The sequence below is a fragment of the Equus asinus genome, chromosome 12 (genome assembly GCF_041296235.1).
Source record: "Equus asinus isolate D_3611 breed Donkey chromosome 12, EquAss-T2T_v2, whole genome shotgun sequence".
NCBI lineage: Eukaryota > Metazoa > Chordata > Mammalia > Perissodactyla > Equidae > Equus > Equus asinus.
Genome location: NC_091801.1, coordinates 45207078 through 45233855, shown reverse-complemented (window position 1 = coordinate 45233855; position 26778 = coordinate 45207078). Strand labels below are relative to the sequence as shown.

Genomic DNA, 26778 nt, shown 5'->3' with positions numbered 1-26778 from the left:
TCATCATGAAGAGTTCTTCAGCTTTGTGTAAGGTAGGAGAGAGGTTTTGAAGAACAAAATTAGAAAGTGATTTGGACCAATTTTTTTCTGCATAAGGAGTATAGCTTAAGCCACCTGCATGCATTTTCACAGTACTTTACAACAGATCCTGCTCCCTTGTGTCACTCTGCACTGCAGATTGTGTGACATGGGGATTCAGGAGGTAGCCAAATGTCATGAGTGCGAGGAGAGAGCTGCATATGTAGGAAGTACCCACAAGGGCATGGGAGTGGGACCAGGCCCTGGGAGGTCGCATCCATGAACCAATGACAGTAAAACAGCAACTAATCAGCAGGTTAGTGGAGGAGGCAAATGCTGAGGACAAGGACATGGGCACCTGCTTGGAGGGACCACCCCTACCAGTGTGGCAGATGACCAGAGGCCACACCTCCTTCCGTGAGTGTGTGCTGCTTGGTCATTGCTTATCCAAAAGGTATTGACTTCCTGTCTCTCCAGTCCCATCTCCCTCCGCATCCCTACTGGGTTCTACATTCCAGCCAGGCCCTTAAATACTGTAATCCCGGCTGCCTCAGAGCCTTTGCATATGCTATTCACACTGCCAGGAATGTTCCTTCCTCTTTGCCTAGGTAACACCTGCTCACTCTCAGGTCTCAGGGTCTCTCTCTCTTTCTCCAGCTGTATATCGATATCTAGCTTTGTATTTAGATTGAGATGTAGATCCAGACACACACACATACACACCATTTACTGTGTCCCAAGCACAGGCCTAAGAGCTTAAAATGGTCACTTCCTCAGGAAAGCCTTCCCTGATCACTCACTCAGACAAGGTCAAATTCCCTGTTATCAGCCCCATTGCACTGTGTATTTCTCCACAGTATGCTCATTACAGGGTAATTAGAAATGCAAGCCTCACAAAGGTAGGGATCCACTGTTGTGTCCCCAGCATCCAGAACAGAGCTGGGCACATAGTATGTGTTTAATAATATTTATTTGCGTGTGTTTTTTTTAATTCACATCTGTCTTCCAAGCTAGAAGGAAAGTTCCAGAAGCATAGCATTGTGTTTCTTGTTCATTTTTTCCCAGCACTTAGCACAGTGCCTGGCATATAGGATGCATTCAACAAATACTCACTGAGTAAATTAGTGAGCTCTATGCAAGTGCCAACACAGGCACCACAATAGTGAATAAGAGCCAGTCCCTGGCTTCATGTGCTTTTCAGTTTAGTGGGGAGACAGACGAGCAGACTGAAAAGTGCTGTGAAGAGCATGAGCAGGGTGCTAAGTAAAGTGTGGCCCAGCAGGAGCATATTACCCAGTCTTGGGGCGGGGAGGGGAGAAGCAGGTGGGGATTGCGGTGGGGTCAGAGAAAGCTTTCTAGGGGAGGTGGCATCTAAGTAGAAAAACAGGTGGCAGTTAGGCAGGTGATGCAGGAAGGAATAAGGGCATAGTCATTCCTGCCAAAGGGAGCAGAGCCAAGACCTGAAAGGAAATTGGGGACAGAGAAGCAGAGACCCAAGGGAACAGAGACACACTAACTCGAGGGGCAGGCCACTAAGCTCAGTGTAGAAGCAGTGAGGTTTACCCTTGCCTAAATTTAATTCTTTTGAGGAGGGGTAGATATTGCCTAATGCTTGCCAAAAAGCTCATTGCACAGAATAGATATCATCTATGAAATTGATTACCAAAAGAAAGCCTGGTTGGAAGGGTTCAGTTTGTAATCAGGTGTAAGCCTGCGTTTTCTGACTTCAGAAAGGCCCCCTGAAATGTGTCAGGATCCTTGTTTATGTGGAGCCCAGCCTCAGTTGATGGAGCTTCTAATTAGATTGGGGAGGATTCTGCTGCAGGGCCTGCGTGGCTGGTCCACACTCTCGGTAAGCTGGGCCTGCTGGTTAATGACTAGCAGAAAAGAGCACGTTTTTATAACAGGATCAGCGCTCATGGACTTTCTCCTCCTAAAAGCTCGCTCTGCTCTTGAAAAGCCCTGGTCACATGCCCCCACAGATGACCAGAGAGGAGATGCTCTTTATTTTCTCTCGCCTTCCTCACGCCCTAAGCCTCTCGATGGTTGTACCGTGCAGAAGGTATTTGCTTTGTGCCTCCTGCTATTTGAGGGAAACACACAGCTTTTGCGTTCTCGTGGGCCTAGAAGTGGCTTAATTGTGCTCTGAGAGGTACAGAGAAAAGTGAAAGACATAGTCCTTGGCATCAAAGGGCTTAAATTTAGCTGAGGCTATAAAATGTATGTACCTGAAGAAATTGGAGTATAGTATTAATTACGATTCTTTTAATGACGGGCAAAAGAAACCAGCTCCTCCTTCTTAAGAAAAAGGGGGAAATTATGGGTGGAGACAAGGAAATCACACAACACTAAAGAAGAATTTGACACCCAGGCTGTAGTGTGTACAAAATCCAGGGCAGCTTCGGGTTCTGAGTATCAGGAACGTGGACCTTCTCTGTGGAGATCTGTCGTACAGGGGTTTGTACCAGGGGCGAGTGGTAAGGGAGATAGCTTCCCCCATCTGCATCAGAGAAAACTTGGAAAATATAAAGAAGAAAATGAAAACCATCCCATTTCTCATCTCCCAGAGACAAACACTGTTAGGCTTCCAATGTGTATTCTTCCAGTCATATTCGATGGGCGTGTGGGTGAGTGTGTGTATTCCTCACAAAGCTGAGATCCTACACTTTATACTGTTTTGTGTCTTCCTCTTTTCACGTAACATTGTACTGTCAATATTAAATTGTCATTGAAAGTTTTTTGAAAATGTGACTTTTAGTGGCTGAATAATTGTATCACGTGGCTGCCTTTAATTTATTTACCAGTCCCCTATTGTTGGACATCTAAGTCATTTCCAATCTTTCATTGCTATAAACTACACTGTAATAAACATCACAGTACATTGAATCATTGTCTGAATTATGATTAGGAAAAAAGCTATGACCAAGCATTTCAGAAAGCATCCTCACACACGATTCTAAATGCTGGCGGAGCCGGAAAGCTTCTGCGCAGCCCGAGCGCTGTTCCATCCATGCTGCCATTCTAGAGGGGGAGTCGCTCTCTTTCACTCTGTGATCACGACACCATTTTGTAAATCACTGACTGCCTATTATTGTTCTAAATTGAACAACAGTCACAGTCACGGGAAAGAAAGAGTGACCTCAAAGTCTAATCAATATCACGCCAATTATTTATTCTTGGTCCCCAGAGATGACTCTATGTTGTGGAGGTTAGGGAGAGTCGATTGATTGCCTTCTGATTTTAGTAGACTTTGCCATGGGTCAGAGAGGAAGGAGGCAGATATATGGCTGGAAGGGAGATAAAATTTAGGAGACCATCAGGGACCGAAGAAGCATCTAGTTTTTAATTTTATTTTTAACAGACACTTACCATGTGTCAAGCACTGTTCTAAGAATTTTACAAATATTCAGTCTCTTAATCCTCCTGCCAATTCTCTGAAGCAGGTATTACTGTGACCTGCATTTTGTGGGTGAGGAGACTAAGCCGAAGTCACGGCAAGCGTGGAGCTGGGATTTGAACCCAGACGGCCTGCCTCTCAACAGCTACACTTTGCTTCCATGAATATATCGAAGCTTATATTTGAAATTAGGATGTTTGGAAAATGCCCAAACATTATCACCAAGAAGCATCAAGCCAATATGCATTTTTTCCTTAACTAGATTTTAGTATTTCTAATCCTATGTAATCCAAGTATCAGCCACCTGGGTGTCATCAGGTCTTCCAACTTTTACTTTAATATTATAAAAACTGGCTTAATGATAAACATCACGGTTGCTTCGACCCGCTTTCTCCATGTGTAGAAGCCATTGATTTGAGTGGGATTGACCTGTCCCCAACCTCAGAGGTGAGCCCTGTTGCTGTCAGCATAAACTCATTTCTTTGTCTCAGCCATATTTTCAGAGGTGAGGAGTAACCAAGCTGTAAGGCCATCAGCACTTTGCACTCCTATGGCCACAGGGATTGGGTCAATCTTGCAAAATACAAGATTTTATGTAGTAGCTGGGGAAGAAAAGAGCTCTTTTTGCATATCACTTAGCTTTCTCCTGTCTGTCTTGGATCTATAAAGGTACCTTGTCCCTTTTTCTTTGACTTACCTTCCCAAAGAACCAATAACACAACACAGAGTATGTGGCAGATGTTTATTGGAACTTAAGGATAATGGAGGTGGTTACAGACCACACAGAACAACAGACAACTTAAGATGTTAGCCTGTTCTTCAGTCTCTGCGCTACCCCTCCAATCTGGCTGTCTTCTCCCCTCAGGTGCCAGCTTCCACCATCCTTTCAACACCGCTTCCTCTGCTCCAGCTTCCTTGCATCTTCTCCCCGTCTTCCTGGATCCCTCACCCTCTCTCTCTGTGTCTGCTCAGAAAAACTAAAACATCCTTATTTCCTTTGCAGACTAGTTTTGGCTTCCTTTGCCCTGTTCTCTTCTTCATATCAAGGCCTACATTTATTCCTTCAACCCCCTAACGATGACACAAGATGTTTTCTAAACAAAACCTTCTTTGCCCCGTAAGAGAAATTCTAATGTACCTTCCACCTTTTAGAGTTTTTTCTTTATGTTACTCTATTAAAGAAGAGATGATCTGCCTATCACTCAAATAGACTTCTACCCTGACTTCTCATTCCATATCCTGTCAGCCATTACATCCTATTGGCTCTGCGGCAGAGAAAACTCTCAAACTGAGCCCCTCCTCTCCTACCTCACTCACCCTGCTCTGTAGCACCAGTTCAGTCTGTCACTGTCTCTGCCCTGCTCCTGGGTTTCCAAATATCATTCCACAGACTGATGAAGTTTGCATCAATCTACAGGGAAAAATTAAGAACAATGCAGTGAGTTTCTTCATAAGTCTAAATTTACTTAAAATAAAGAATTCAGAACTGGATACCTGCATGTTATAAAATGAAGTTGGACCCTTGCCCTAACACCATATACCCAAACTAATTCAAAATGGTTCAAGGACCTAAATGTAAGAAATAGAACTATGAAACTCTTGGAATAAAACATAGGGAAAATTTGCATGACATTAGATTTCGCAATGATTTCTTGGATGTGACACCAAAAGCACAGGCAACAAAGGAAAAACTTAGATAAAAATTGAACTTCATCAAAGGACATTATCAACAGAGTGAAAGGCAACCCATGGAATGGAAGAAAATATTTGCAAATTGTCTGTCTGATAAGAGACTGATATCCAGAATATACAAAGAAGTCTTGCAACTCAACAAGAACAAAACAAATAGTTTTAAAAAATGAGCAAAAGACTTGAACAGACATTTCTGCAAAGAAGATATACACAAATGGCCAATAAACACATAAAAAGATGCTCAACATCACTAATCATTAAAGAAATGCAAAGTAAAAACACAATGAGATACAATCTCATACTTGTTCAGATAGCAATTATAAGAAAACAAAAACAAAACAGAAAATAACAAGTATTGGTGAGGATATGGAAACCTTGTGCACTGCTGGTAGGAAGGTAAAATGGTGCCGCTGCTGTGGAAAACAGTACAGTGGTTCCTCAGAAAATTAAACAGAATTATCATATGATCGAGCAACTCCACTTCTGGGTAAATAGCCGAAAGAACTGAAATCAGGGGCTCAAACTAATATTTGCACACCCATGTTCTTAGCAGCATTATTCATAATAACCAAAAAGTAAAAATAAAGTGTCCACTGACAGATGAATGGACAAACAAAATATGGAATATACATACAATGCAATACTATTCAGCTCTGAAAAGGAAAGAAATTCTGACACATGCTACAACATGGATGAACCTTGAAGACATTATGCTAAGTGAAATAAGGCGGTAACAAAAGGACAAATATTACATGATTCTATTTGTATTAGGTACTTAGAATAGTCAAACTTATAGAGACAGAAAAAAAAAAACAAAAAACTTATAGAGACAGAAAGTAGAATGGTGGCTGCCAGGAGCTGGAGAAATGGTGGAATGGGGAATTAGTGCTTAATAGGTACAGATTTTCAGTTGGGGAAGATGAAAAAGCTTTGGAGATGGATGGTGGTGATGGTTGCAGAACAATGTGACTATACTTAATGCCACAGAACTGTAAACTTAAAAATGATTAAAACTGGGGGCCAGCTCAGTGGCATAGTGGTTAAGTTCATGCACTCTGCTTCAGTGGGCTACGGTTTGCTGGTTCGGATCCTGGGTGCAGACCTACATGCTGTTCATCAAGCCATGTTGTGGCAGGTGTCCCACATACAAGACAGAGGAAGAGTGGCACAAATGTTAGTTCAGGGCCAGTCTTCCTCACGAAAAAAATAAAAATTAAAAAAAAGGTTACAATTGTAAATTTTATGTATGTACATTTTACCACAATTTAAAAAAAGCTGTAAAAGGAAAAAAAGCTCACTTCTAACCTGAGATTGTCCTTCATACTTTTTTGGTATGAAAATGCGTTTCATTAAAAATAAAATCTCAAATAATCTTTTTTCCCTTTAATTCTTATTTGGCAAAACAAAAAGTTGACAAATTAATAATAATAGTTGGTATTATTATTATTTATTATTATTACTGGCCTGTGAAATCCTAGAAGTTCAGGAAGTACTATTCTACGCTACCTGCTGACTTGCCTTCTTGTCCCCCCTACACCACTCCAGAGTGGTAGTTCTAAGATTGCATCATGTTACTCCCTGTTCAAATCCTTCAGAAACTCTTCTCCCTCACACTGGTGGTGTCCGGGGTGGGTTGCATATTTTCAAGGGTGACAAGATGATCCAAGGCATGCAAAAACAAATACTAAAAGTAGTATTTCTATTTAATTTTCATTCCATTATTAATAAGTATCATTAAGTATCTTCTCTGTGCCAGGGGCCATGTAGGTGCTGGGAATAAGCAGGGAATAAAAGAATAAATCCCTGCCCTCAGGAAGCTTGTCCACTAACGTACAATTTATAATCCACCTGGCATGCTGGCACAGTGTATCAATTATGGGTAAATAAATATACTTATGTTAGGAGTGTTTGCTCAAAAAAGATTTTATTGAATAGGAGTGGACAATCAAAATGTTGGGGACCCCTGCCTTACAGGTTAAAATCCAAATGCCTCACATGGGACACGTGTTCCTCATCATTTCTCAGCACTCTCTACCTCACCACTCATGGTCTAACTTTTCCAAACTGCTGTCCATTTCCCTAACAGGCCCTCTGACCCAGGGATCTGTGCCTTTGCACATGCACTCCTCCTGCCTGAAGTGCCCTCGGGCATCTGGCAAACCTCATTCTCTTCCTTCAAGAGTCATTTCCATTGTGAACCATTCCCTGGTCCCCAAATACAGATTTAGGCACTTTGCTTCCATTATAGGGACTGGAGTTTCCAAATGTCATGCCACAGACTCTGTGGACCCCAATATTGTATTATTTTGGCAGGTATTATGGGTCAGCTACTCAGAATTCCCTTTCCCCCTTGTCTGCCTGTGCAGTAAAGGCTGGAAAGTTAATATACTCGTCTCCCCAGACTCCCTCACAGCTAGATATAATCCTATGGCACAGTCTATCCAGTAAAATGTGAGTGAGGATCCCTGAGGAAGCCTTCCCTCCCTAAATAAAAAGAGAAAGTCTCATAGAAGAAGGCTTTTGGCCTGTCCTCTTCTTTCTGCCTGGAATGGGGATTCCACGTCTGGAGCTGCAGCAGATGCTTTACAACAATGAGGATGGAAGCCACCTGCTAGCAAGGGCAGGACGGAAATATAGAAGGACTCGGCTCTTCAATGACATTGTTGCACTAAGTTCTGAACAGCCCGTTGCAGAAAAGTAAACCCTCATCTGCTAAGCCACAAGGTTTTTGGAACTTGAGGTCAAGAACAAATCCTAGGTGATAGATTTATATTTATTCCTATGAATAAGACTAATGTACAATTTATTGAACACCTGTACTAGTTACCTAGTGCTGCATAACAAAGTACCCCCAAAATTAATGGCTTAAAACAACAAATGTTTAATATCTCGCACATTTTCAGAGGATCAGGAAACCAGGAGTGGCTTGGCTGGTTGGTTCTGGCTCAGGGAGTCTCCTGAGATTGTAGTCAAGATGTTGGCTATGGCTACAGTCACCTGAAGGCTGCAGAATCCGTTTCCAAGCTCTCTCGCATGCTATTGGCAGGAGGCTTCAGTTCTTTACCATGTGGACGTGTCCATGGCACTTGGCTTTCGCAGAGCTGGTCATCTGAGAGAGAGACAGTGCGTGTGTATGTGTGTGTGCATGAGAGAGAGAACACAATGCCATATTGCTTTTTTATGACCTATCATCAAGTCACACACTGTCACTTCTGTCTTATTCTATTTATTAGAAACAAGTTACTAAATCCAGCCCACCCTCAACGGGAGATCATACAAGGCTGTGAAGACCAGGAAGCAGGGATCATCGGGGGCATCTTGGAGACTGGCTACCACATATCTAGTACATGCCAGTGCCATGTCAGGCACATTATACTTGCCTATTTCTCACAGCATTGGCGCCAAATAGGTTTTATTAGTACTAATTTAGAAATTTTTTAAAAACCTGATGTGGCAGCCATGAAAATGCTCTAAAATCTGCTTCAAGAGAATCTTCTGTAGGGGTATAGTTGGCTGACAGCCTAGCTGCTGCTTGTCTCGAAGCAGCCCCACATTTGAACTCACGCATTGCTTTCCCTGGGCTGCTCCCTGTCAATGAGTGAGTACAGCAAGGGTACCAGGAGTGGCCCATTCCTGCAGGATTCAGGATTCATCCAAGGGGCAATGTTCATTCAGGGATTCCCCATTGACCTGGCTGCAATTTTCTCAAAACTGTGCTGTGGTCTGAGGGTCTTCTTACCTGAAACTCCTTCCTTCTTGCTCTCCTTTCACAGGTATCAGACCTGCCTTGCCGTCTAAAGCCTGTCCCTGCCTACTTCTTCTCCTTCTCCTTTATCAGGCACGTCCTCCCATAAACCTCTTGCACAGTTAATCCCAGGTGGCATCTGCTTCTCAGAAGACTTGAACTAAAACATCAGAAAAGTTGAATAATTTGCCTGAGTGAATTAACGGCATAGATGAAATTTCAACATGTCTTTTTGACTCCAAAGACCAAACCCAAGTTCTTTCCAACACACATGCTATAATTTTATACTGAGTTAAATGGTGCTTCTTCCAAGATCCTCCCCTCCCCAAAAAAAGGTATGTCCACATCCTAACTCTTGGAACCTGTCTGTGAATGTGACATTATTTGGAAAAAGGGTCTTTGTAGAAGTAACTATATTGAGATGAGGTCATAGCAGATTACGTGAGTGGGCCCTAAATCCAATGACAAATGTCCTTATAGGCAGAGGAGAAGAAGACGTAGACACAGGGAGAAGGTCATGTGAAGACAGAGGCAGAGACTGATTGCAGCAGCCACCACCCGAGGAATACCTGGAGCCATCATAAGCTGAAAGAGGCAAGAAAAATATTCCCCTAGAATCTTCAGAGAGAGTGAGGCCCTGCTCACACCTTGATTTCAGCCTTCCAGCCTCCAGAACCGTGAAAAAATAAATTTCTGTTATTTAAGGCAAGCAGTTTGCGGTAATTTGTTGCAGCAGCCACAGGAAATGAATTCAATTTTTAAATCCTCTATCTTAGTTCTAGTACAGAGTGTGGCACATATTATATGTTTTAAAAGAGTGAATTAGTTAATAGATTAACAGAAGGAGAGGATGAAACAAACTTTTGCTTCCCGAGTGACTTGGATCGAGCATTATAAAACTGTATTTGATGACAGATTTCCAGTTTCAGGGTTATCTAGGAGGAGAACTAATATTTGTTGGGTGCCTGCTGTGTACTAGACACCAAGTTAAGTTTCATTCATAAATTTTATCACAGCGGGAGTATTATAAATTATAGTGGCAAAAGCAAGGTCTTTGCAGTCAAATTTGAGCTCTGATTCTTATTAGCTGTATGACCTTCAGCGAATTATTTAAACTCTCCTAGCCAAAATTTACTTTTCCGAAAGTGGATAAGTGATTCCTATCTTCTGCCCTGTTTTGAGGATTAAAGGAAATAATGTATGAAATAGCTGAGCACAGTGCCTGACATGTAGAAAATCTCCACAAACGTTAGTTATGAGTGTAGCTTGGTGGTGGGTGCAGACGGGGTGCTGGCATTGGGAACTAGGGCCGTCATCTGAGAACAACAGGTGCTAAGTACCCCACTTCTAAAAGTCAAGAGAACTGCCGGGTTTGGGGCCAGCTGAATCCCTGAGGCTGGCTGAGACAAGCCCCGGGGGTCAACGGGGCCCTGCAGAAGGTAGTGTGGTTGCCAGTGTCCTCCCCTTGGAAGGCTGCCTGATGGAGATGGGGGGTTCTTAGCAGCAAGAGGCTATTGTGGAGGGTGGAGAAGGGGGGAGACTTCCAGCAGGGGGCTCATTTGGGGAAGGCAACCTGAGGCCTGATTTCCACACCAGAGACCAGGCAGAAGGAAGAACCTCACAGGGCCCTCCACAGAGCCAACAAATGCACTTCACAGGAGAGCCCATCTTTAGATGGCTGCCATACACAGGAACAAATGGCCTGTTGCTGTCAAAAGGAGGAGCTATGGTGACCAATGGAGAGGACTGCTAGCTTACAACAGGGTGTCTAATAAGATGAGACCTGCCTCCCCTCTCTCCTCCCAGCAAAGCATGCTGGGAAAGGGGAGGCGTCAGTAGACCAGAGGAAGCCAGACCACCCCTGAGGAACTTAGCAGTAGTCTCAAGCCTGGCTGCGCATTAGAATCACTGGAGGAACTTTTTAAAAAGTTCTTGATATACCCAGATATGGTGATTTAACTGGTCTGGAGTAGAACCCAGGCATTGAACTTGTTAATGAGCAGCCTGGGCTGAGAATCACTTCTTAAAAGCCAAAGTAGTAGCCTGTGCTTGGGAGAAGGCGTGAGGCTGCCAGATTTAGCAAGTGAAAATAAAAGTATTTTATGAGACATACTTATACAAAAAAATTATTTGTCTAAAATTCTAATTTCACTCGGCATTCTGTATTTTATTTGGCAATCCTAAGAGGGTGGTGTTTGAAATGGGCAGCAGATTGAATTTTAAAATGAACAAGGTAGTATCTTAAGGACCAAAAGTAACTGTTTAATAATAAAAAGTGACTGAAACATCAAGGAATTGGCTGATCTGTCATTCAAAGGAGCTGCTACCCAGCAAGAAATGGAAGGTTTGACATAAGTACAGTTTGGGAGCAGTTTCAGGAAAAATAAAACCATTTCCTAATACAAGGTTCTATGGCAATAATACCTCAATAAAAAACCAAAACAAAAGCCCTTTCATGTGTATGCCCCTAGTGAGCTGAGACTCCCAGTAAACCAGTGACATCTTTCTGATTAATGTCCTTGCCCAGAGAGGAGCAAATAGAAGCCTAGAGAATTGTGTCATTTGGTCAAGTTCAGCACAGGTGGTAAGTGACAGACAGCCAGGATCTGAAGCCAAGCTAATTTGACTTAAATAATTTTTTTAAAAAAGAGTAGAAAGTTCTTTCTACTGTGCCATGATGACCTTTCTCAGAAGTTTTCTTTGATGCTAGTTTTCTTTGATACTAGCAGATTGATTCCCTAAAACACAGTTAACCTATTGAAACAGCCCAGGGATCCCCCTACCTGTCCCCCGTTAAAAGGCAGAGGAGGAGAAGCAGGGGCTGGAGTTGCACATTTTGGAAACTTCGGGGCCCAGACCCTGCAGCCTGGCCCCGTTCCTGCGTCTGCCCTGCCCTGGGTGAGTAGGCTGAGGGCCGGGCCGGGACGCTTCTGTCTCCTTGTCCTCCTGGTTGCTGAGCAGCCAAATGGCGGTGGCTGCCTGAATGTTTATTTTGCACAATTTCTGCTCCGCTGTCATGATGTCTACTGCCTATATCTCTGTATTTTAATTAAATGCCATCTCACTGTGCCTGTACTTGTTGTGCTTGAGCCCCAGGGCTGTTTTAGTAAAGGGCACAATTTTATAAATCAAATGGAGAAAAATAAACAAAACCACCTGTTCTGCAAGCCTGCGTGCTGCCAAGCACAGAGCTCTCCCGTCCCTCCCCGCCGCCGCCACCACCTCCCCAGAGTCGCCCAGGGAGGGCTGGAGAAGACTCTAGCAAGGCAGGGAGTGTAACCACAGCAGTGAGAGCATGGCAAGGAGTGTCCCCACCCCAAAGCAGCTCTTAGATGGGGGGCTCCCAGCCACAGGGCCTTGGCTTTGGGGGGCCGAGAACAGCTTGTGACAGGCAGGGCCAGCGACTCAGGGTCCGGGAAGACAGCCTGCTGAAGGCGGCCGGTCCCCCAATTACCTTAGGCTCACATTTGTGAAAGGGACAAAACTGGCTAATGAGTCATACCAGCCTTCACCTCGCCCATTCCCACCACCTGGTAAAGGAAAATGTGCCTTTTCCCCTCAGCTTCCTTCTTTCCTCCCACACATGGAGCATTCCATGTTTGCCAGCATGTCGCCTGGGATTTTGAGATTCGGCATAGGGAGAATGGGTACAGACACAGGAGCAGAAACAAAGGAAGGGGGCTGCCCGGTGGCCAGTGGTTAAGTCCGCACTCCGCATGGGGTCCCAGGGTTTCCCTGGTTCAGATCCTGGGCACGGACATGGCACCGCTCATCAAGCCATGCACAGAGCACAAGCAGAAGGACCTACAGCTAGAATATACAACTGTGTACTAGGGGGCTTTGAGAAGAAGATTGGCAACAGATGTTAGCTCAGGTGCCAGTCTTTAAAAAAAAAACAAAAGAAACATAGGATGGAAGAGAGAAGGGAACCAAACCGACTGGGCTTGTGGGCGGGGCTTTGAGAAACATTTTTGGTATAGTTGAGAGTGAGATACAAAAGTAGTTTTTGGCTGGGAGGGAAAGGGTATGTTTTTTCCTAAATAATTTACTGAAAGGAAAGCCACATAACATAAAGTTAACCATTTTAAAGTAAACAATTCAGTGCCATTTAGTTGCATTCACAATGTTGTGCAACCACCACCGCTCTCTTGATTCTAAACATTTCCATCACTCCAAATTAATATGCTGAGGAAGAGTAGTTTAAGATGTGTTGATGTGGGTTATGAACTGGATCCCTTAATGTTCTTCAAGAGATGTAAGTGAAAATTGGAGTTTATTCATAATAAACTTAATAAATAATAAATAAATAAATAATAAAATTTATTCTTAATTAGCTTTGACTTGTGGACTTTGGTAGGACTTTGACCTACCCAAGCTGGGTCCTGGGGACGCTGGGGTTACCAAGATTCCCTACACACATACAGTGATCCCATGGTTACCCCACTGACCCCAGGGTGGCAGACCTGCGGAGCACCCCTGCTAAACACAGCATTAGGCCCTGCACTTCCCAGACTATGGGTCCCTACAGTGAGTGCCCTTGATATTCATAATGACATGATTTTACAAGGTCACTTGATAGGAGGGAGGGGAGGCACTGTCTGTGATATGTCCTGTACTCACATCCTCTAAGGGGGGTCTGGCTTTGGTATTCCCCAAGAGAGGGCCCCACAAGCAGCCTTGGGGTGTGAGCTTTGAGTGTACGCACATCCCTAGCAATGCCTCTTAGCTAAGCTAACTACTCCTTCCCATCCAAACATTCCCTGAAACTCCCCACTTCCTCCCTCTCAGGAATCCACCCCCCAGCTCTCCCAGTCCCTTCCCCAGATAACCAGATATTAATAGCTTTTTCACTTTCTCCGTGTTCACATAATGAGATATGATTATATATACTCATGCATAAATATATATATGTGTCTCCATATATATAGGGTTTTATGAGTTCATTGCTTGCTTTGGAAAAATCAGATCATGCATTTTCTATATCTTCTATTCCTCACTCAAAAGTACCTCATGGAGTTCGGCCAACCCTGTGGCCGAGTGGTTAAGTTCCTGCGCTCAGGGTTTTGCCCAGGGTTTTGCCAGTTTGGATCCTGGGCGCAGACGTGGCACCGTTCCTCAAGCCATGCTGAGGTGGCGTCCCACGTGCCACAACTGGAAGGACCCACAAATTAAAAAAATATAAACAACTATGTACCCGGGGGCTTTGGGGAAAAAAAGGAAAAATCAAATCTTAAAAAAAAAAAAAAACCTCACAGAAATCCCTCTCAGTCAGTCACCTGGCATCACTCTAATTCACTTTTTATGTATTGGCTACATAATAATCCATGATGAAGCTCTTTCATAATTTATCCATTGCATATTCATTGTTAATTGTTCTCTGTTGGTGGATATTATGCTTGTTTTAATTTTCTGTCCTTACAAACAATGAAGCAATAAATATTCTTATGTGTCCATCTTTACGCACTGATGCTTTTTCTTCCACCAAATGGATTCCAAGGTTGAAAGGCATGTGTATTTTAAACTATGTTACATATTTCCAGACTGCTTTGAGAAGACCAAAACATATTTTCAGCAGCAAAGTATGGAGAGTACTCTTTACCCACACCCTTACTAGCAACAGTCAGTATCTCTCTTGTTTTAATGTTTCCATTCAGATACTCATAAAGTGATATTTCATTGTATAATATTCGCAGTCTGCAGACTACTGGTGAGCTTGAGTGTATTTTCAAGTTTGTTGGGCATTTGGATTTGCTTTTCTATAAACTACCTATTCATATTCTTTGCCCATTTTTGGATTGGGCTATTTAGTTTTCCTTGTCAATTTGTAGGAGCTCTTATATTGTTGTTTATCATTTATCTGTCATCTGTCATTTTTTTCCCCAAATCTATCACCTGTCTATTATCTTTTGCTGAGCATTTTCAATTTAAATAAGTCAAATATGTTCTTTTTTCCAGAGGTTATGGGTTTCCTATCCTGATAAGGAGATCTCCCCAACTCGTGTATTTACCTAGATTTTCTTCTAAGTTATTTATTGTTTTATTTTATATAAATGTAAATAGTCCTTACTATGTCTAGAATTTATTTTTGTATGTGGCATAAAATGGGATTCAACTTGTCATTCTAGAAAATAGTAAGTTGAGCTAGTCTCATTTATTAAATAGTTTATTGTTTCCCTACTGACTTGAACTATCACCTTTGTCATGTATTAAATGCTCACATGTACTGGGATTGATTTTTTTCATTCTCTATTCTGTTCCTCTCATTATTGGTCTCTTCCTGTACTAGTACACAATGATTTGGTTACAATGGCTTTTTGGAGTGCTCTGATATCTGATAAGGTTAGGTCTCCCTTACAGTTATTCTTTTTCCTATTTTTCTCCTCTTCTGGACAATCATCCCTCCATGTAAGTCTTAAGCACATTTTATCCAATTAAAAAACAAAACCTGTTGGAAGCAAAATATGTCTATGGTATTAGAAGTCAAGAGAGTGTGTCGTCTTGGTGAGGGTGGAGACTGGGAGGGAGCATGACGGGGGATTTCTATGGTGCTGCTTATGTTGTATTTCTTTATGGGGATGTTAGTCACATGGGCACACTTATGATTTGTGCACTTTTCTGTATGTATGCTATACTTCAAAACAAAATTTATTTACAATTTAAAAACCTGCTGGGATTATAATTGGAATTGTATTACATTTACATTTTTTGATAGAATGAATATTTTATGATATTAACTCCTGTGAACAAATTGTGTGGTGTTAAAATTTATTCAGATTTTATGTTTTTTATAAGATTTTTTCCACGTAGTCCTATACCTTTCTTTTATATTTATCTCTCAATATTTTATATATTTTTTCACTAAGATGAATTAAATATTTTTCTCATTTCTAGTTTTAGATGAACATGTGATAGTATAAAGAAGTGATTAATTTTTGTATGCATTTTTGTAAATCTTGCCACCTTACCAAATTCTTCATTAACTTGAGTGTTTTGTGATTTTTTAAAATTAGAGTTCTCTGGGTTTTCTAGGAAGACAGTCATGTCATTAGTGGAAGAAAATATTGTCAAATATTTATGACAGTTACTTAATTTTATGTTCTTAATGTGTTTCCTAAAAACCTCCAAGGCATTGTTTAACAGTAATGTTAATAGCAGGCCTCAATCTGGAAAAGAAGAGAGAGAACACGAGCAAAAAGAAATATTCCAGTATTTTATTTTTTCTTTCAAATGTTTGTACTAATCATTTCATTTTCTTATCATATGACATTTGTTTGAATCTCTAAATTTCTAAGAAAATGTTGAAGTAAAATGGCAATAGTGGGCATTCTGGTCTGGTTCTTGCTTTTAATTGAAATGTTTTTGGTTTTGCAGATTAGATTAATATTGGCTATTGGTTTTTAATAGAGACTTTATTATATCCAACAACTATCATTTCATTCTTATTTTCCTTAAAGTTTTAATAGAGATGGCTGCTGAATTTCATCAAAAAGTCTTTTCAGGAACTATTGATAGGATGATATGGGTTTTCACCTTTAATTTATGGATGAAAATATTTATGTTGATAGATTTCTTGATATTTTGCTTTGTAATTCTAGAATATACTCTGTTTAGTTACAGTGTATTATTCTTTTTGTCAAATTGCTAGATTCTATTTGTTAATATTTTACTTAGAATTTTTGCATCATATCTGTAAGTAAGATTGGCCTATAGTTTCCTTTTTTGTACTATCTTTATCAAATTTTAGTATTTAAAATTATGCTTGCTTCATAAAATAAATTGAGGAGCTTTCAATTTTTTCCATGGTCCTTATTAAATTAATTAATATTGATGTTATCTATTCTTTGAAGATTAGAAAACTGAGTTGTGGAACCATCTGTCCTGCTACCATTTTTAATGGTAGATCTGTAATAATCTTGCTCTTCTTTCCCACTATAATTCATTATTCAGGTTTTCACTTCTCTGATTAATTTTGGTAATTTCCTCTAGATCTTCAAATTTACTGTCATATAATAAATTATCGTATTTATTTTAATCTCTTCTGTAGCTGTGACGATGGCTCTTTTTTCATTCCTAATCTTGTCTATTTTTTGTTCTCTTCTTTAATCAGGCTTGGGAGGGGTTTATCAGTTTCACTGAACTTTTTAAGAACAAGCCTTTGTATTTTTTTATAGTGTCTATTTTTTTCTCTTTAGGTCTCTCAGCTTTCGTGTTCACTAATCCTCCTTTAGAATGCTTTTCCTTCCTCACTGTCCTCCTCCTCCCCAGAGGAGACGTAAGAAATGCTTTTGCTTCATCGTTACATCCCTCTCCCACTTCTAGTTTGGCTGAGATACGGAAGAACTTTTCATCTAGATTATTATTATTAGAATTTCCTTGGCTTACCATCTTGCATTTAGATATTATACATATTTATATAGATAGCAAGCATCATAGCTCACTATTTCTTATCTTATTCCTCTTCCCTGATCTTGAGCTCTCCATTCTGATTCACTTGCTGTTTAATTAGAGTCTATTCTGTAGTGTTTTTTCCCTGGCTAGGTATGAGAATAATACACTCTCTGAATTCTTGCATACCCCAAATATCTTCCTTTCTCCCTGATACATGAAGGATGTCTCGGCTAGCACAGGAGCCTTAGGACGCAGTCCTGTTTTCTCCGAAGTCTGTAAATGTCCCTCTCCTAGCTTCCAGTACGAGAGAGTGAGTGCCAAGCCGATTCTCTTCCTTCTTTTTTTTACCTGTGAACCTGAAACTTTTGTTGCTTTATCTTTGGAATTCAAAAATTTACCCAGGTGTGCTTGAGTGTGGAATTTGGTGACAATTTGTAAGACAGTTACTGACCTTTCTTCGTCCGCAGGACATTTTCTTGCGTTATTGTTGAATTGTTGCCTCTTCTCCAGCCGTTCCTCGTCTCCTTCTAGGATTGCTGTGCCCCTCGCGGGGCCGTCTCTGCATGGGCTCTGTGCTGTGAGTGGTTTCTTCCACGTACACCTCCTTGCCCTGAATTGAGTCTCAACACTGACTATCCTATTCTTCACCTAATTCAATTTGTTTTAATTTGAAAATCATGTTTGTTTAAATTCCAGGCTGTCTTTTGAGGGCTTTTTAAAAATCCCCTCAGCTTCTTTTATTAGTTTTTTTGTGTGGGTTGTAGACTATCTCCTCTAGTAGTGCTAATTTTTTTATATCTTTATTTTTTATGTTCTGATTGTTTTGATGTTTCTTTCTTGCTCTGGCTGTTGTCCTTCTCTGATGCATTATTTTTCTTTGTCTGCTCCTTGGAGCTCAGGTATTGCTTCTAAGAACCTTCTATAGTATCACTTCCAAGAGCGGCAGAAAGCCCTGTGCTCTGTGTCCCTGGGAGCGGGCAGTGGAGCAAACGGTGGACTGTCAGATCCCTGTGAAGACACCGCAGGAAGGAGCCTTCACCTTTCCCATCTTTCATGAGCTCCCAACCTCAAGGATGAAAGGCTTCAACCTCCCTCTTCAGGTCTTGAGATGGATGTACCAGTGGATACAGACATTCCCCTGGGGTGGGAAATCCCTCGGGGCTACCTCCCTCAGGAATCTCGGTGTTCAGAGCCTCACCTCAGTGACCAGGTGACCTCAGACACTGGTGACCAGGCTCTCAAATGGCCTGGAGAGGAGACAGCCACTTACCTGACCAGGTGCCCCCTTACCAGTTGCCAGCATCTGTCTGGATTAGGTAAGACAGACAGTCTGGAAGTGTGGTTGGGAGGGAAAGGAGTCAGGACATCTTCCCCAATTCCTGCTCATTTGCACAAGTCCAAACTATCCATCCTTAAAGTTTGCTCACAAAGACCATTTCCTTTATGAATCCCTTCCTGATCCTCCCGTCTATGGTTCTCAACTCTGGCTGAACATTGGAATCTCCTGAGGAACTTTAAAAGATACCAATGCCTGGATCCACCCCCGGAGACTGATTTAACAGATTGGGCTCTGGGAATTTTGAATCCCTCTGGTGACTCTACCAGGTAGCCTGGGGGAGTCCCACTGATGTCACCTGGCGGGAGCATTCCCTCTCACCTCCTCTCAGCATTCCATTTTTCGTGTAGTGTATTTGTTTTATCTTCCTACTAGAAAGTTTCTTGAGCTCACATTCATTTATTTACTCGGTAATTCAGTCATTCACGTCCTCACTTCATTCATTCACTCATTCATTTATTCATTCAGCAGACATTTAGTATTTGCCATGCTCCAGGTGGCAGGCCTTGCTAGACTCAAAGATGAATAACAGTCTCTGTGTAAATATATTTACAGACTTGTGTGAGTTTAGTTAATGTCTTTCAAATGAAGGTGATCTTTTCTTTGTACTTTTCTCTGAAATAAACCAGGAGAAAGCAGCCATGGACTGCTCAACCACCCTGCCCGGAAAAGTGCTTTTGTGCAGAAAGGTGCTGTCACAAATTCAATTTTTAAAAATCCAGATGACTAAAGCCTGCAGTGTTAATTGTTGACAGAGACAAGTGGAAAAGCCAGAGAGATCCATGAATAGGTAAGCCTCAAAAGTCACATAGCATGCAGACTTGTGTCGTTAAGATCTGGTGCTTACTAACCTAGAGTCTAAAACTCCCCAAAGAAATGGACGGCAAAGTTCCCTTTCTTGCCAAAAAATTCTCTTTTGTCCAGAACTGGGTGTATTCATAGGTACTATATGAATTATGTTTGCTCTGAGTCATGAAAATGAAAAAATATTTCTAACTGCTAAGTTTTGGGTGCACGCTAATGTTTGCAGACGACTTGTGTGCACTCGTCAGGAGGCAGTAACACGCAGGGAAAGACCACCAGTGCGAGAACTGGCTGATGCAGTTCTGGCACCGCTTTGACATTTCCCTCCATGTGTAGGGAGCCCAGGTGATTTCTTTCCATCCTAAGCAAACTCGGATGTGGACAAGCTTTCAAATATGTGCAAATGGAATGCCAGAGGAAGGGGTGTCTATGAAGAGAGGCTGTTTTTAGGCTAAATTCTGTAAGCACCAGAAACAGCAAGGAAAATTGGCTTCTGAATTACGACAACAAATGACGCAAAATTAGAGTAATTTTTTTTTCTGTCTTAATTTATTGCATTTAGAGTCACATCTCACCTGTTTGGAGCCTAGTCAGGAACCAAGAAAATAACCGAAAAGGACTCTAACCATAGATAGAGATTATAGAAGTTCTACCGTGTGAGCTCTCAGGCACTCCATATCTAGGAAGACTCAGCTCTCATCCAACATCCATTTTCTCTTCTTTACACACAGTTTTAACGAGTTTGAGGATCTGGTTATCCAAATCTAGAGGATAGTTACACATCGGAAGGGATGTAGAGGATGCTATAGACATGCATACTGACAGCTGTGAGAAGCAAGCAGGAGAAAGAACAAAGGGAATGTGCATACAGTGGCATTTCTCCATCTTTTTGGTCCATTATACTTTCAATAAATATGAACATTTCACCTCCTTCTACAGTTTCTGACACCTGGCCCCATGTAGATACATCCTCCCACCTTGCCGTAGGTTGCCTGGGAAGCAGACTCTGAGATGGAGTTTGGCACAGAGGACGGTTATTAAAGGGTGACCGTGGCATCCACACTGAGGAAGGGCAGGGAAAGACGCAGGAGTGGACAGAGGGAAAATTCAAGCTACATTGTGGCCCAACAATAGCCTTTGCCAACTCCATGGGAAGATCTGGAGCTGGAATAGTTCTTTCTAGTTGTTGTTAGTTGGATCAAGATGGACACGCCTTTATATTCTTGCATCAACAGTCATTGAACGTAGGCTGTCTAGGCTCCTTGGGTGAGAAGGATCTCTGAAGCAGCTGACAGGTGAAGGCTCTCTGTTGGGCTCTCTGTTGGAAACACTCCCTGCAGAGGAAGCAACAAGGGCTTCATTGAAGGGGATCTGGATGGCACATCACAGTTTCTACTGCACTCTTTGACTCAGGCCCTGGAGGACTAGGGTATTCTCACCTTCTCTGTGCCTCACTTAATTGATGGCTGTGACAGAGACTGTTAATTATCCATCAAATATTCATTCCAGATATTCTGGTAGGGATAGCAAGGCTAGAATATATGATTTCTCTGTCTGTCTTGTTAGTAGGTGAAACCATGTGTTTTGGACAATGAACTATAAACAGCAATGTTGTGTGGAATTCTGGGAAGACTTTTTGGCAGTTGCTGACTCAGTTTTCTCCTTTCTTCCCTTCTGCTCTGTGTAATGTGGACATGATAGATGAACTCTGGCAGCCATCTTGGACCATGAGGTAACTTTAAGGATGGAAACTATGTACTAGCAAGATAGATCAGAAATACAGGAGGAACCTGAGTCCCTGATGACTCTGGAGCTGCCATACCAGACCTGAACTGATATCCCTGGAATTCTTTTTGTAAGAGAAATAAACATCTATCCTGTTTAAACCACTGTTATTTTGAGTTTTCTGTTTTGCTGCTGAATTTGACTCTAACAGATTCAAGGGCTGAGGCCCACTGGGGATTTCTTATAGATAAGATAGTGATTTTTGCTTCCTTAATAATTCTAGAATTTATCTTCTCTCCATCACCACTCCGCTTTAGTAGAAATCCTTATTGTTTTTCCCTTCACTCCTCACCTCCTCTAATAAATTGTCTACGCTGCTGCCAGAGGAATCTTCTAAATGACAAATTTGATTATATCACTCTCATTGTTAAAAACCTCTCAAGAAACTGTAAACTTTTGATGGTTTGTGATAGAATCTTTTGTCTTATGAGTTGAATATTAGGACCTGAGCACGTCTTACTCCATGTTTGTGTGTATTTTGCTATGCATTTTATACTGTGCATTCATAAGTATCCATGGAGCATTGCTAGAAACATCACTGGAAGTTCCTGCAGGAGAGGAAGCCGCTGGCTGGCACTGTATACCACATTAGCCAATGAAGGAATGTAATTTTATTTGCTAGTAAGCTGGGGCACATCTAGACCCACTTGTGAACCAGAGCCCAGCAGCTGCCTCTTCCCCTAGTCACACAGTCTTACTCTTCTTTAATAGAATTTCATTGCCATCTGAGCCATTCCATTTTTCCTTCCTGTATCAGTGCCATGAGCCTGCCTAGCCCTTTTGCAATGGAAAAGTAGGTTACCTCCCACCGCTGAGCCTCTAGCCACATCCAAAGTGCCACAGGACAAGTTACTCTCTTTGGTTTTCAGAAACTACCAATGAGTTCCATTGTGTTGTGTTACTATATCAATATTTCTTCCTCCCATGAAGATCTCTTTGACTTTATTTTTTGTGTTTGCATACATTTTTAAAAAAACTTTTGAGATCATTGTAGATTCAGATACAGTTGTAAGAAATCATCATCATCATCATCATCATCATCATCATCATCACCATCATCATCATCCCCTTCACTTAATTTCCCCCAATGCTAACATCTTGCATAAATTTTATACAATATCACAGCCAGGAAATTGACATCAATACAATCAATTTTTAAAAATTTTATTATTTTCCTTCTTTTTAGATACAATGTATATTTAAAACACAGTAACTCTCATACTGTGAACTTGTGTAGAAAATGCATAATGCACTCTTTTTACTTCTGTTGATATGTATTGTATAGAGTTTGTGTGCTTCTTGTAATGAAAATAAACTTTTTCTTTATTAAAAAATAAAAACTTTTCCAGAGCTCCTTTTCCTCCTTGGGATAAAGTCTGGAATTCTTTACATGGCCTTCAAGCCCCTCCCAGTTCTTGCCCTAACTCCCCACCCTTCTCTATTGCCACTCCTTACCTACTTCCCTCACACCCAGCCTTGCAGAGCTGCTCTGCTGCCTGGAAACCTTCCTCTAACTGGATCTGGATCATTCCTATCCATGTTTCGGATTAAGCAAAGTCTGTAATTCCTCCTAGAAGCATTAGCTACCCTCTCTCTCAGTATGGGTTAAATGCCTTTTTATTTTTTACTTCCTTAGTGCCTCCCTTAGAACAGAGTAGATGCCCAATAAATATTTTTTAATTGAATGAATAAATAAATGAGTAACTCTTACCAGTTTAAGACTGTTGGAATAAACTGGCTGCGTCTCTTTTTCCATTACCTAACTCTAGGTTCCACTATTGGGAGGAATCCTGTTTAATTGCCTTTGTATGGGCAGCCCCTAGCCCAATGCCTTGCATATATTAGGTCCTCAATATGTGATGATGGAAGGCTAGAAAGGAGGTGGGAATTGAGACAAGAAGAGCAGTGTGAATACATGTTTGGAGATAGTGTGTTCCAGGACAGTGAGTGGACCATTTGGCTCAGAAAAAAAAATCATTTTACAGGCCATTTAATCCATTTGAGCAGTAAGTCTGGCTTATATCACTGGGCATCTCAATAACAGGCATTTACTGAGTCCATCCTGCTCCTGCACCATTAAAACAAAATATAAAAGAATCTGCAGCCTCTGCAACCCTCTATTCTGTGAACATCATTAACCCTCATGGGCTCAGTTAGTGCCTATGCTCATCAATAGCTATTCACAGAAACTCCTAGAATCCAGTTGAAGGGAGTTAGTGTGTTAGATCTGCTCCATTCACCTTCAGAAAGGTAAGATTTGCCTGAATGGAAAAAAACTTAAAATGATCTCCTGAATAGCTGGGCTGTCATTAGCAACTTAAAAGAATATTCTTATTCTCTTAGCACAGCATTTTATTTCAGGGTAATATGGAACTCGTGAAGCTGCAATCCGCATACCAGTTTTGCAGCTGGTGGCTTCTTTGAGTGCCTGCAGCAATGGCATGTGCTTCTGCCTGTGTGACATTCATTTTCAGGGAGTCAGGGTGTACTCCCAAGAAACCAGAGGCAGGGTCATGGGAGATGGACACCACCAGTTTTGAACCCTGGTTCTGCCTTTCACTTAACATGGCTTTAGCCTCCTCCATTTCCACATGTGTAAAATAGGGAAATATGAGGGTCCTACCTCCTGGGGTAGTTGTGATGATTCTGTGGGGCCATGCATAGGAACTTACAACAGAAGCGTGCACATGGCAGATGCTGGACAAATGTTACCTGTCATCATCAAAATCATTCACCATGAAGTAGCCGGGGCTCAGGAACAGAGCGGGGTGTCCTTACAGGCACCTCTATGAGTTTGTCATTGTGTTAGGTCACTGGTGCATAGATAAAATTAATATTGCATTTACCACTTCTGGTAGGCTAAATAATTCCACACCCCAAAAGATATCTATGTCCTGATTCCTGCAATCTGTGGTCACTTTAAATGGCAAAAAAAGGACTTTGTAGATGTGATTAAGTTAAGGAACTTGAGATGGGGAGATTATCATGGATTATCCAGGTGGGCCATAAATGCAATCACATGTATCCTTATAAGAAGGAGATTTGACACACACAGAAGAGGAGAAAACCACACCATCATAGAGTAATAAGGTCACAAGCCAAGGAATGCTATCAGCCACCACAAGTTGGAGAAGGCAAAGAATACTAGTTTCTCCCCTAGAACCTCTGGAGGGAGTGCGGCCCAGCTGACACCTTGATTTCAGCGCAGGGAGACTGGTTTTGGGTTCTGGCCTCCAGAACCGTGAGAGGACACATTTCTGTTGTTTTAAGCCCCCAAGCTGTGGTGATTTGTTACAGCAGCCTCTGGAAACCAGTATACTACTTATCTGGTTGAATTATTGCAAAGCTGTGTTTATAATTTTCATTTTTGCTGTCTGTTTTTAAGGTTATTTCTCTCATCTTTTATGTCCTTTTGGAAAAAGGCATGAAAAATTAATGGACCCAAGATTCAAGTTACATATCACAAATTTTGATGCCTTTTTATTTGCATTTACTGAACAGTAAAGAGTTGTTTTGCTCAATATTAATCTTCTGATGACTTCTATGGAGCTTCAGTACAATTTACATTTTAATACTTAACTTGTATTTTAATCTTTAATAAAGAATCTGAATTTAGAGTATTGCAGAGCTGAGGGTTAAGTGAGAATTTATTTTGTTTTTCTCATAATAAGTTGTTTAAAAAACCAATGACTTATTAATGATGTTTCTAATACAGTTAAGTGTTGAAAACAATTAGCTTTAACTTTACTATGAAGTTTAGATTTCCCACAGTAAAATCATAGGCTGGAAAGTGGTCAGACACCTGGTTGCTCTTTTTGCTTTTCCAGAGAAGGTTTCAGGGACAATAGAGTGGAATGTTTTAAACTAAGTGTTCTCAGGGGAAGAGCATGAATTCAGGGTCCCCGGGACTGGCCACTCCCTCCATCTTGTTTGTTGACTGAATAAACCTGCTCATTCCTGATGGTCAGAGGATTCCTGTAAAGAGATTCAGACCTTTCTCCTTGTAAAAATGCAAATTCAGTTGATCTCATTGTTCGTAGTAGTTATGTCCTACAAAGTCATCACAAACACTGAATCAGCAAATACTGAACCATGGCTCCTAGAGGAAATGCAGGGTTAGGTTCCTGCAAGCCTCCGGTCACAGCATTGTCATGAGCTGATCAGTATGTAACCTCATTTTATGTGTGTTTCTTATTGAGTATACATTGTTGATTTGTTAACATTGAACGCATGGCCAACCGCTGAAGAACTCATGACTGAATGAAGCTCATCTAACACACATATTTTCTCCATGAGGCACATCACAGCCTTCGTGTGCTGAGGAACACTGGACAGCACTTCAGCACTACGCTTGGGGATCATTTTAAATAGCAAAATCACCAACAAAAAGCACAACAATGGGAAAAACATGGCACTAAACATACCACAAAAAAGACACTTGTTGGCACTATGAGAGCTGAAACAAGAAGGCAGAGCGCTGCTTCCTTGACCTCAACCAGGAAGGTGGCTTCCATGACTCAACTGTTTCCCCGTTCTGTGTTCTGTCCCTGAATGACCACAAAAGTGCCCTGAGCTTCCAAATAAATTTTAGTGAGTAGGATAATTCAAAAATGCAGAATCTGTGAATAATGAGGATCAAATGGTAAGCTACCAAGGCAGATCTTAGCAGCAATGGACACTTGGATGTGAAGCGACTTTATTCAATACTGTAAGCTGAGGCTGTGCCCAGAGTAAGATGTGGTTCTTATTGTCAAGGAGCTTAGAGTCCACTCATGGAGCTGGGCATGGAAACAGATGCCTGCACCTCCGATGTCATCACAGAGCTGGGTCTGGGCACCTCAGGGCACCTGAAGGAGCCATCCTGATTCCTCATGTCAGGGAGAAGCAAGCATGTCAGGGAGAGCTACAGAGAGCTCCTCCTGACAGCAGGTCTTTAGAAAGGAGAAGGGAAGAGGAAGAGGGTGCTAGGCTCCCGGGAGGCAGAAGTGGTGTAAGAGAAGGGAGAGAAAAAAAGGAAATTGTAGAGCGGCAAAGGGATATTTGCTTCTTTCACAATTTTGTTTGGAGTCTGTGCTCCAGGTACTATTAACAATTGTAGAAAGGTTTCAGACGTGATTATAATCTGATTAATTTTTCTTGACATAGTCACAGGGAAAATTAAATATAAAGAGGATTCAGTTTGGCAAAGACAAAATGCTTTGTGGAATGATTTAAGTTCCTGAATATAATTTTTGTTACACAAGATCTAGAGCTAAAAGGGACATGAGATTTTATCAAGTTTTATTTCTCCATTTTCCAGAAAGGATTGAGTAATTTGCCCCTGGTCTTAGAGTGGCAAGGCTAGGACTAGGGTCTCCTGATAAGAATTTCCACTCTGCATCATTTTTAAAAATAGACTTTATTTTTTAGAGCAGGCTTAGGTTCACAGCAAAACTGAGCAGAAAGTACAGAGAGCTCCATACACTCCCTGCCCCAACCCTCCCTCATTACCAACATCTCGCACTACAGTGGTATATTTGTTACAATCCATGAACTGACATTGACACATCATTATCACCGTAGTTTACATTTGGGCTCACTCTTGGTGATGTCTATTCTATTAGTTTGGACTAA

The 26778-nt window shown here is 41.5% G+C and overlaps 1 long non-coding RNA gene across 2 annotated transcripts in view; it reads left to right on the top strand.

The window, feature by feature from the left end:
• Nucleotides 1-21268, top strand: part of LOC123275802 (uncharacterized) — a 68938-nt gene extending 47670 nt beyond the window's left edge. Inside the window, exons 1-3 of one of the 2 annotated variants that reach the window (XR_011493275.1) lie at nucleotides 18135-18556; nucleotides 19206-19366; nucleotides 21082-21263. This is a non-coding gene — a long non-coding RNA (uncharacterized lncRNA). Of the gene's footprint in view, nucleotides 1-18134; nucleotides 18557-19205; nucleotides 19367-21081 lie in introns of those variants that run through there. The other variant, XR_006511886.2, reaches the window with a different exon arrangement.
• The last annotated feature ends 5510 nt before the right edge of the window (nucleotides 21269-26778 follow it).